The sequence below is a fragment of the Acipenser ruthenus genome, chromosome 14, assembly GCF_902713425.1.
Source record: "Acipenser ruthenus chromosome 14, fAciRut3.2 maternal haplotype, whole genome shotgun sequence".
In the NCBI taxonomy this organism is placed as follows: Eukaryota; Metazoa; Chordata; class Actinopteri; order Acipenseriformes; family Acipenseridae; genus Acipenser; species Acipenser ruthenus.
This window is the reverse complement of record NC_081202.1, coordinates 34,998,557-35,010,278: the sequence shown is the minus strand read 5'-3', so window position 1 is coordinate 35,010,278 and position 11,722 is coordinate 34,998,557. Positions and strand designations below refer to the sequence as shown.

The 11,722-nt window shown below is 37.4% G+C and overlaps 1 protein-coding gene across 15 annotated transcripts in view; it reads left to right on the top strand.

Moving 5' to 3' along the window:
• The first annotated feature begins 3,536 nt into the window (after nucleotides 1-3,536).
• The window catches only part of LOC117419463 (ELKS/Rab6-interacting/CAST family member 1), a 357,387-nt gene continuing 349,201 nt past the window's right edge, over nucleotides 3,537-11,722 (top strand). For 3 of the 15 annotated variants that reach the window (XM_058986434.1, XM_058986433.1, XM_058986443.1), the window contains exon 1: nucleotides 3,539-3,785. The gene's annotated coding sequence lies outside the window, so the exon portion shown is untranslated. Of the gene's footprint in view, nucleotides 3,786-11,722 lie in introns of all 15 variants that reach the window. The other 12 variants (XM_058986436.1, XM_058986437.1, XM_058986435.1 and 9 more) reach the window with 7 other exon arrangements.

Here is an 11,722-nt window from a genome sequence, read left to right as displayed (position 1 = left end):
ATCCACGTGTATGATGTATAATAACCCATTCCTCTCTGAATTTGCACAGGTGCTTACTTTTTTTTCTTTGGGGGAGTAGGCCTTATATGGTACTCCTTCCTTTACCAATGTATCACTATCAGTGTCACTTCAGCTTTAGAGAGTCAGCCATTTTGCACAAACAAAGGAAATACTGAAATTAATATATTTTACGAATTGTATTTTGATTGCTGGCCAAAGCAGATCAGTGTCAGGCTGTTGGGGAACATGTGATGTGAGTGTAAAAAGTCACATGATAGTGGGATTATATAGTTTTATGCTTTAGATTGGCTATCTAATGTGTCAATCATTCTGGGACTATGTAAGGCCGTGCAAAATTATGCCGCGGGGGTGGGGCTTTGCTCCAAATAGATATGCTATAGTTTGACTGTAGCGCTAAACTGTAAGATTGCGCTGTGTATAGGAATCTGGGACAAATATTCCATCCCGGAGGCATTTAGTCCGGGATCGGGACTTGATCTTTACATTTAGGGACTGTCCCGTAGCCATGGGTAAGTGTGTAAACTAACCTGTTTGGTGGAGTTGAACAGATAGATTGAACAGATAAACATGAACAAATACATTGTTACTGGCCCTCAGCCAACCAGAGCCCCCTATACAGTTCTTTCCCCTCTCAGGTGCTGTTCACATGTGAACAGTCACAGACCCGACAGTGTGCTTTACTGAACAGTTCTGTGAGCGTCCTTTCACGGGCTAGGATGAAGGTTACTAGCACCGCCCTGCAGGTCCAGTGTGCCTAACAGCAGAACATTAACAGAACACAAACAACCGATCACAGAACACTCACACACACACACACACACACACACACACACACACAAACAGAACACTCAGTCCAGTGGCCACGCCCCCCTGCTCGTGCCACAGTTGTGACTGAGAGCTCTCAGCTGTCAGTCTCCCACGCAGCAACACAACACAGATGGTCACTGATTAAAATATCTTGTCTTTAACCCAGGATTTGCATATCACAGGAGAGTAGAAGTGAGTAAACTCTGTATCCCTTATATGATAAGTACGTAAACGCTATAAAAGTGGGTAAACGCTGTTTACCTGTGTATACCCTCGACTACACCACTGGCCACCCTAGCTACAGGGACTTCTAGTTATCTTTTCAGCTGAGCTCTGAGTTACTTAAATGCACCAATTATTAGCTTAATTAGTCAAGATTAACAGGTGTTCCAGATCTTTAGCCATTGATGATGTAAAGACACCTATAAATCCTGCTGGATAGGGGCTCTCCAGGACCAGGGTTGGAGATCCCTGATGTAAAGTATGATAGACAGACAGATAGACATGATCATTGCACATTTAATGGCCCACAGTTTGAATAGGGACCCTAAAAAGAATACTGGGACATATTTTCAAAGCGTCTTTAATTTACTCCAGTTTTTTAAAAGAGAAAAAAAGCACATTAATGCTACCAATCCTACAGATGTCAGGACTGCCCAGTCCCTGACCACATTCCGGCGCCTCCTTAAGACTCACCTCTTCAAACAGCACCTGTAGAACTGTTTGTATCCTGGGACACTATCACCCTTCATTTAAATGTGCTTTATTTTGCACTTATCTGCCCCCTATTTTACTGCATTTAATCCTGTACTTCAGAATACTGTAATCTGCCAAGTGTTTAACCTGTAGTACTTTGTATTTAATCATATCCTGATGTAACTATCACTATTATCTGCTGTATTATTGAATTGTGGTTTGTCACACTTGTACTTTGCTTGAACAAAAGTTATTGTATTTCTTGCTCTTATTGTATTACTTGTATTGTAACACTTGAAATGTATTTGCTTACGATTGTAAGTCGCCCTGGATAAGGGCGTCTGCTAAGAAATAAATAATAATAATAATAATAATACCAAATGAGAAACAAACAACTTGACAGACCTTGTATTACTGGTATATTACCTTACAACATATTTTCAAAGCATTTACTCCAGTCTTGAATTAACTCCTATTTTTTTGGATGAAGAAAACATGTTAATAGATACAGCTAGATAATATAATACAAGGTCTGCCAAGCACCCTAAAGTTGTTTGTCTCTCATTTGGTAGCATTGAGATGATTGATTTTCTTTTAAGAAGTAGGAGTTAATTAAAGATTGAAGCAAATACTTTGAAAATATGGCCTACATTGTCGTAACACAGTGGTCCCTATTCACAAAACATTAGAACACTTTACGGACTGTTATTCTATAATTCTACTAATAGTATTCATATTATTTCAACTATATATATATATATATATATATATATATATATATATATATATATATATATATATATATAATATTTTCAATGAATATGATTCTGATAGAGTAATTATAACGTTCGTTTGACGCCATTGCAGGCGGGGAAGCCACATTCACACGCTCTGTACAGCACCAACCAAAGACATGTTAAAATGCGAAATGTGACTTTGTAAAGTCCCCACCCATTCCCCAGTTAAGAATAACACTGTATTATTTAAACTGCAGCGATAATATGGAAGTTCAGTCACTTTTTGTTGTAGACAGGTACACTACTGAACGGACACTTGCAGTTGTGGGTTGATTGCCTGCAATGTACATCTCAAACACTAGATGGCGATGCAAGAAACTTAGGATGATTGCCTGCAATGTACACGTCATACACTAGATGGTGCTGTAGTAAAACACAAGATGGAACTCAACAAAATGACACAGGTTCATCATCCTGTATTTGAAGCTACTGTAATATTATTCATAAGCATGCATTCATCTTCCCACATATAGTCTTTCTATGATATTGTTCTTAATAATAATTGTTTGCATTGGGGCAGTTACAGCTACAGGAGAAAAAAAATGTCATTTTGTTTAGTGCCATCTGGGGGAAACATTTTGAAATGTTATACTATCAATTTTCAACTGCTCAGAACTCATAAAATCATTTAAAATGCCAACTTCATATGTTCAATATTATGGAGACATGCAAAATGTAACAGTACCTTTTGACCTCTAATCTTGTGTCATATTGTGGTAATTTGACTGTTTGATTTCCGGATGATGACCGAACGCTTCGAGATATTGACTTCATATGCGGCACATATCTTTAATCTAGGAGTGTGAGAGCAGGTTCGATTGTGGGTATCGTACTGTATAATTTATTTTGTTGAAATCGCTTTAGTGGCAGTAATATTACAAAACTGCAGCCACTGAACCCTCAAACCTACATATGTCAGATTTGGTAGAGAGCTGTACTCAATGATTCGCTCAGTCAAGTTCCACTACATGTAATCTTCACATCTGGAATACACAGCTGTGTTCTATGATTCTGTCGTTCCATTGCAGCTGTTTGGTACACAGCAACTCCTGGCTGTAAGATACAGATCACATGCTTTCGGTCCATTTTAACTTCATGTTTCCAAACAAATTCGACTAGCGTTGCATTCCTCAGCGTGACCCTCCATGTATGCTTTAATTTTCCAATAATGCGACCTCAGTATAACGTCGATGTTGCGGAAATGACCTTCCCAGCATGGCGCGTCTGTTGGCCCCTCTCCGCGGCGGCGGCGAAGGCCAGTGTCGTGAACGCGCATTGCCTCTACGTCATTGAAGCGCCTGGCAAAGTGAAGCTGGTGGTGCTGGCAAGAGGGGGAAAATAAGAAACGGGAATGAACAGAGCGCTTCTACTTATCAGATATAATTGGAATTATTAACGGTTCCCTTGCAATGCTGGGCGACTAGCAACGTTATAACCGGAACTGGATGAGACTCCAGCTGGACGGTAGGCTATAAGTAGTTAATTGTATTATTATTTAATGGGTTCATCTGATAGTACTACTAGACTGTCATGTTAGCTCTTCTAGCAAGCAAGGGGAGTCGTCTGTATGTATTTAGTGTATATACTAACAGCTTAGTTATGCATGGCTCTACAATGACATCGATTCCTTTTATAGTATTCCGGTATGAAAATAAATATAGACAATTATATAAAGCAGTCTTTTTACTCTGGTGAACGGTTGAGACTGGCTTGACAGAACAGAACAGAAGAGCTGGGTGTCTCCTCTGACTGTGCTTTGCCTAGGTATGGTGGGGATATATGCAATTGGCTTAAAAACACGTACGAACTGGATATATATATATATATATATATATATATATATATATATATATATATATATATATATATATATCTCCTTACTAGTGCTTTGGTACTAAATGCATTATTTTACATTGTCACTACTCAAGACTTAAGTAACGTATGAGAGTTTTATTTTGATGTGCAAAAACGCACATCTTTTATAAAATCAATCGTTATTTGTACTTTAATTGAATTAAGCAGCCTGATACAGTTCTAATGCTGTGATAATGTAGAATGCACACACATTGATTTCGTTTGGAGTGACAACCATAAACACATTGTTGGCACAATCCGAACATCTTCACTGTGAAGAACATTAACAATAAATAAGACAAAGTAATATTTTATTATTATTATTATGACGGGTTGTTTGTTTGTGGGGTGGCTAAACCGTTCCATTTGGCTGTAGGGCAAATAAATATGAACAATCTATACAGTTCCGCTGGCTTTATGGTGCCTGTGCGTAGCATGAGAATTAAAATATATTATTGCGTTAATAAGGTTAAGAACATGGATAACTTTGTGTATACCTTTGTTGTCAACTAAATGCATTGTATTTTGTACTATGTCAATATTCAACAACATTATTATTATTGTTGTTATTATTATTATTATTATTATTATTATTATTATTATTATTATTATTATTATTATTTAATACTTTTACAGGTGTACTGTTATAAAGTGGTGCATCGTCACAATATGGTACGCCTAGCAAAACTTGACCCGTGTAATGGTAAAGTTGTACGATGTGAGATTTTGGTACAGGTGCAATCAATTGCGATGTGACGGGTTTTCCTGTTGTCAAACAGATGTACATTTACCATTAATTATACATTATTATTTTTTAAACCATTAATTATACATTATTTTTTGCAAACCATTAATTATACATTATTTTTTTTGCAAACTTAAAACTGGTAACAGACAAACAATTTCTCTAAGCTTTTATGTTTAATGCCATGTAACAAATAATCAAAACCATAGGATGTAGCAGCTGCAGTATAGGGGTACCAAAAGAGTGGCCAACTGTTTGTCCAGCACAAGGCCTAACAATCACATTTTGGTGAATAATGGATGTGCCAACCATAAAACACAGCCAATTTAAGACACTTGTTTAAAAAAAAAAAGTCTCTTCATTTGCTTTTAAAAATGTCCATTTGCCAGAGACACTTTTGTGAGACTACAGTTACCATTTGCTCATGCAGTGATAGGAATATGATCATATAAACATTTATACTAGGTGGGCAACGATATGAAAATGTTATATCGATATCGTGCATGTATTTCGAAGTCTTCCAAAATAAAGAAATATAATAACACAATTGCAATATCACACACATATATATATATATATATATATATATATATATATATATTAGACATTAACAGATATTTCCATATGAAAACCAATAGCTTTCTTTAACTTAGTGGTGCTTTGCTTTACAGTATCCATGGAGAAAAACAAGGTCTTGTTATATTGTTTTACAATTCCATCATCAGCCACCTCAAGCCACCAAAATATTTCAGTACTTCACTGCGCACAGACTTTATCCAATCCGGATGTAATTGAATCGTGTATAAATGCTGACTCACGACACCTCTAAAGTATTAAGTACGGTGTCATGCCGAATTTTGCATTATTCTGAGATGTGTTTTGATGTGTTAAAAGTACATGTCATTTATAATACTGAAAGTTCACATTTTAAAAATACATTAATAATTGCGTCAGTAATCACATGGACAAAATGTAATGAACTGCTGATGCATGCGCATACCTCAAAATACTGCAAAACGGATGGGCCAGTGGTTCTTATGATTCAACTCATTAAACAACGTCATAAATAAAACTGTGATTCAACTCATTTTCCTGGAGTAATTCACTGAGACATTGGAAACATTTCATTTTCCATTCTTAAACAGATTTTTCCACAGCACAGGTTTTTTGCGAAATGCAGACACTTTGTCACTCAACAGCTAAATATTGCTATTGCTATACCTTGAAGTGAAAGTTAAGGTCGTTGAGTTTATCAAAGATATCAGCCAGGTAGCACGGTACTAGAAGCCACTTTTCATCCATAAAGTGCGTCCGAGTACTTTCCCACGAGACATCTCTGTGTGGAACAGGAGCTTGTCATACTTGGATCCCAATTCACCACAAAGAATGGAAAACAGCCTGCTGGTCAATGCTCTTGCTTTCACGAAGTTCGCAACACTCACGGCATCTTGTAGCACTTTGTTTCTTTGGGCTGCAGTTTCTTTGAAGCTATGATACAATGCGTAAATGTTACACCCGGAGCAACAGCACTTACTTTGGCTCTGAACCCTTTCTTGTTTCCTGTAAATGCAGCTGCCCCATTGGTGCATACACCAACACAATTAATACAACAAAGATTGTTTGTGGTGAAAAACTCCTCAACAAGAGAGAAAGTAGCTTCCCCTGTAGCTCTCCCTTCCAATGCTTGGCGAAACAGAAGCTCTTCACATACATCCTCTTTATAACAGTATTGTACGAATACAAGAAGCGGACTGTTCCGGATGCGTGTATCAATCTCGCACATTTTTATGGCAGCAGGAAGAATTAATGTTTCACCTATAGTGTGTGGCTTCGTGATTTTGCCAATCCAATAAGAAGCTTCTAAAGAAGCGTTCAAGGCTTTTGATGGAATAGTGACCTGCTTTTCTAGCAAGATGATTTGCCTTTTCAATTGTTTCACATGTTGCTTGAAGAACTCGATGACATGTTATGGGCGTTTTGTTTGCAAGTGCCTCATAAGCTTCACAGGCCACATACTGTCATTAGCTAAAATGTCTGAACAAATAACACACTATGGTTGTTCCTCATTATTCACAACTGTAAGTGAAACCACATTTTAAATAATCATCTTGGTACTTCCGCACTTTAATTTTTGGTTTGGCGTTCAACAGAAACCGACAAGTGCTTGGTCCAGCTACTGGGGCATTGTTAATATGTTGTTCTTCATTATCACCCTCGTTTAACAGTTTCTTCTGTTTGTTCGCTTGTGAACCGTCACTCGAAGAAACATTACTATGGGATCGTTTTTTGCCGATAGTTCACAACCACCTCCATGTTTTTAACAAACTTGAAACTGACACTTTCTCATGATATCTCAGCTGTCCAATCACCAGTCAAGTTGCTTTTTGCATTGTGATGTAGCCGTGACTGAGGACGTCATCCCAACCTGTGGTCTGTGAGTAAACTCCAGATGGTCCACAAACAGCTCCCACGCAGTTCATGCACAAACCCATTTCTACACAATCACACGCTGTGCTACTGTTATTACTAAGCAACACAACAAACTGCTTTAACCACGTGACATGTAATTGTAAGATATGTATGTAGTCTGCATTTTCCTCCTTTATCTGTTTCCTTTTATTACTGGTGTGTTTATAAATTAATATTACAGCTCCCTTTGGTGCAATACCAAGCATCACCTTCAAAGCCGCCATTAACTGAAACAGCTTTCAAATGTGAAACAAATACTAACTAAATAACTTACACATTATGAAGGCACATCTGTCTTGTCAAAATTACAGACTTTTTTTTTTTTAGCCAGCATTACTTTAAAAATATGTTTTTACATCTAGCATTTACGTAAATGCACATCTTTCTAATCTGTGCTCACTCTACTGCCTGTGTTCACTGTTCAGGGGAAAGAACTGTAATCTGGCTCTCCCAGGCTTTTCGCTCCACATGAAAGTAGCGCACTGCTTTGGATATTCCTAAATCGTTGGAATGACCTAAATTAATAAAACAAAACAAAAAAACATTAAAACCACAGTTTTAGTACTTTTCATTTTCACCATATAAAATATGTGCTACAGTGTTGCCAGGGATATAAGAATATACCTATCTCTCCATACGTTTTTGGAGAGGTTAGCTGCATATAGTAACAAAAGTTAATGTGAAACAAAAATAGGCTATATTTGTTGCTTGACTTGTGAACTGTACTGTAGTGTGAATGATCGATTTCAGCTCTGTGTTATTATATGGGTTTACTCAGCCAGGTTTAATATCTCACAATACTAAATGCCAAAAGCAAATGCTATTAACACTACTTCTGGAAATAATGTGTACCGCCTGTTCTTGACACTGTCATATTTAACCAAAATGCTATGATGCTGTGTGCCACCAATCCTGTTAAAATGTACACATCACCCACCAGAAGTGATAAGACACATCCGGTACACTCTCCGATCATTTTTAAATGTTTCAGATTGCTTCCCACACACCTCGGTTTCTTATTCCAGTGTTTATATGTACGTTGATCGAAGTTGGCAAATAATAAATAAGATGCTTTAGAAATGGATAGATTAATTTTCTACACGAGGTAACGGTTGCAGAGACCAGCACTGGCATTTACATTTACCTGATCCGAGGACGACCCGAGCCTCCGTGCATAATTTGTCTTAAACCTGCAACACTGAGATGCCATTTATCTACAAAGCATTCCAAATGAGAAGAAATAATTGAAACAAAACAAACAGGAACTTTGCCATCAGTCACTTTCAATGCTTACAATGACCACATTCATTGCTGACCTGGTAGCGACGATCCAAACCCAGGAATCTCATAAGTTAGGTACGTTATATAAATACCTTACTTTCTACATGTACGTATACATATACACATAAACATTAATTTCAAAATGCTGTTGTGAAAAAATGCGTACAAGTGGTCTGTGGGGAAAAATCCAAACACTAAGGTGGTCCCTACATTGAAAAAGGTTGGGAACCACTCTCCTAGAGTGATCGTGAACGGCTCATTTGAAAGGTAAGAATTTTGACTAATTAGTTGTAATTGATGTATTTTTATTTTAAATGTTCTGTGCTTTTAAAACAAAAAACAAAACAAACAAAAAAAAAAAAACCCCAACACATAACAGCGAGTGCTCTGGCTTTTCTGTTCCGTACCACATCATGGATCGTTATTGCTGTGTTACCTGTTTGACAATGTGGGCAATAATCCTTACAATATCAGTGCACTAGAGCAGACATTTTGAAGAGAGCTTTGAAACAGACTTTAAAGTTTTATAAGTGTAGAAAGTCATCAGGATGTTAACAATGACAATAATAATTACAGGTATGTTATTGAAACAGCTGTAGCATAAAAATAAAAATAAATACCGGTACACAACATCAGAACTACCATTAATTGACAAGCAATCAGTAGACCCTTAAACTTAGCTGTATTGCTAAAGTACAGCTAAATAGACAGCGAAAAAAATCCATTGAACTTCTGAGCCATTTCTTTCTGTCAGCAGCCGCTAACGTCTTTCAGACACAGTTGCTTATGCTTGGGAAGCAGTCGGTAAGAAAGCCTGAAATGGATTTTGGCAAAACACGCAACCGGAGGAGGTCTCTCGAAAGGGGTGCGAATTTTTATAGGTTCAGCTTCAGTCTGCAGCGATTTAAGACATTCCCAGGTCCATGTTTTCCAGTTCTCCACAGCAGGAACTACAATGTAGAATATGAGCTCGCTAACATTATGAAGCTTGCACCTCACACAACGCAGCTGTGTTACCAGCATGCTTTAAAAAAAAAAAAATAATAATAATAATAATAATAATATTATAATAATCTGCGGTGGGGATGCAGACAACTGAAAACCATGTGTGCGTAAATCTCCTGTAAGACACGCCTATGCTTGTTACCTATATAATGTGTCTAATCAAGATTGTAGTAAAACATTGAATAGTCTTATTTCCATGCCTAAAGAAGTGGTACATACTTGCATATTACAGTACTGGTATGGAAAGTTATCTTCATGAAATGTGCTTATAATACTGGGGCTGCAGAATGTGGTTGTGGCAAATCTGATCTCATTGCTGTATACCACAAGGAATTCCAGGGACTGTGATGAGGATGATGGAAATAATTATTTTTTTACAGAGGCTTGTCTCTTTTATTAGGAATGACCCCAAAATGTTCTAGTGCAGACCAAGTCAGATAAATGCTAAATCACTTCACCACATTAATGATGAGTCACGTGGACAACATATAAAACATTGGGCTGTTTTGTGGGACAGAAATAAGTTTCACCCATTCCAGGCTTTAATATGTACTTGATTAGCACCAGTGTATAGGTAACAAGCTCAAGTGTATCGTATTAAACTTGTAGATCTGCTGTTCGGGGTGGGGTTCAAGAATGGTAGCTTTGAATACATATGTTGATATAAGCCCCCACACTCTTCTAAAGTGTTCAGAAAATAAATAATAAATCCTGTCTTGAAACCGTGATTAACAGGTCATGTAAAGACGTCTCTGAACATTCCTGCTGCTTGTATTGCTTCAAAGTGTAATATTCATAAAGCATTAATGTGCTAGTGATTGTGATGCCTTCCTCTGAAAAATGTAACAGATGGCTTTTTATGTACTTTACAGTGTTTGTAATTTCACCTTGAGATTAATTGCTTTTGATTTTGCAGTATGTTGTTTTTTCTTCAACAGACAGTGGTATAAAATTGATATACTTAATCTCAGTTGATAGATGAAATGGTAGCCTTGTAAGTCCAGTGATGAAAGACAAAGAGAAGGAGGGTGATACTTTTTATTGGTCTTGCTTGTGATTCATTTTAGTTCGTCCAATAAAAGGTATCACCTCTCCTTCTATTTGTCTGTACTTAATCTAGAAACTAGTTTATTGGCTGCTTAGAAAGACTGAAACAAAGCTAATTGGGGGATAAAATAAGTAAAACATATTTTTATATATCTCGAAATAGTTTATTAGATTCTGAGAACAGATTAATAAATACATAATCTATTTATAGTAGCGTCATACTTGATTATGTTTGACACATCCAAGAAAAATAATACATACACTTTATTAGGACCTATAGAGGGGTGAAAATAAGACTCCTATTGCATAGCAGTTTCACCCATTCCAGGTTTTACTGCAAGCTTGATTAGCCACAGTGTATAGGCAACAATCTCTGGTGTGTCTTATTAAACTAGTAAAAACCAGGAATGGATCCAGCTGTTAAGCAATGGGAGTCTATAGTTACATCATGATATACCTAATATTGGCCACTGTTTGACAATCACAGCCTTGACATGAGGAGGCATAGACTCTACAAGGTGCAGGAAGGTGTCTTGTGGGATGTGGACCCATTCAGTCATTGTTATATAAGTGTACAGTATGGGTAGAGAGGTAGGCAGAAGATCATGATGACAAATGTGTCTCTCAAGTTCAACCCAAACGTGCTCCATTGGATTGAGATCTGTGGATTGTGGTGCTTGGAGGATGCCTGAGGTCTCTGTCATGGTTATTCTCCTCAAACCATTAGTGCATTGTGTATAATCTTCTTGAAAGTATCCACTGACATCAGACTACAGCTCCTATTGTTGGATAGACTTAATCAGTTCTAATGTCTTTTAAACTGCAGCCTGAGTTCGGCTTTCTGGAGTGATCAAGGGACCCAGGGTTTACCAGGAGAAAATCCGATCGGGTAGACCGGTCCTAATAAAGTGGCCAGGCTGTGTATTTATACAGTAATCCGTCACGTATCCGCCCTAACCGTTTATCCGCCATGATCAAGCTCTACAGCAACGTTAGTTTA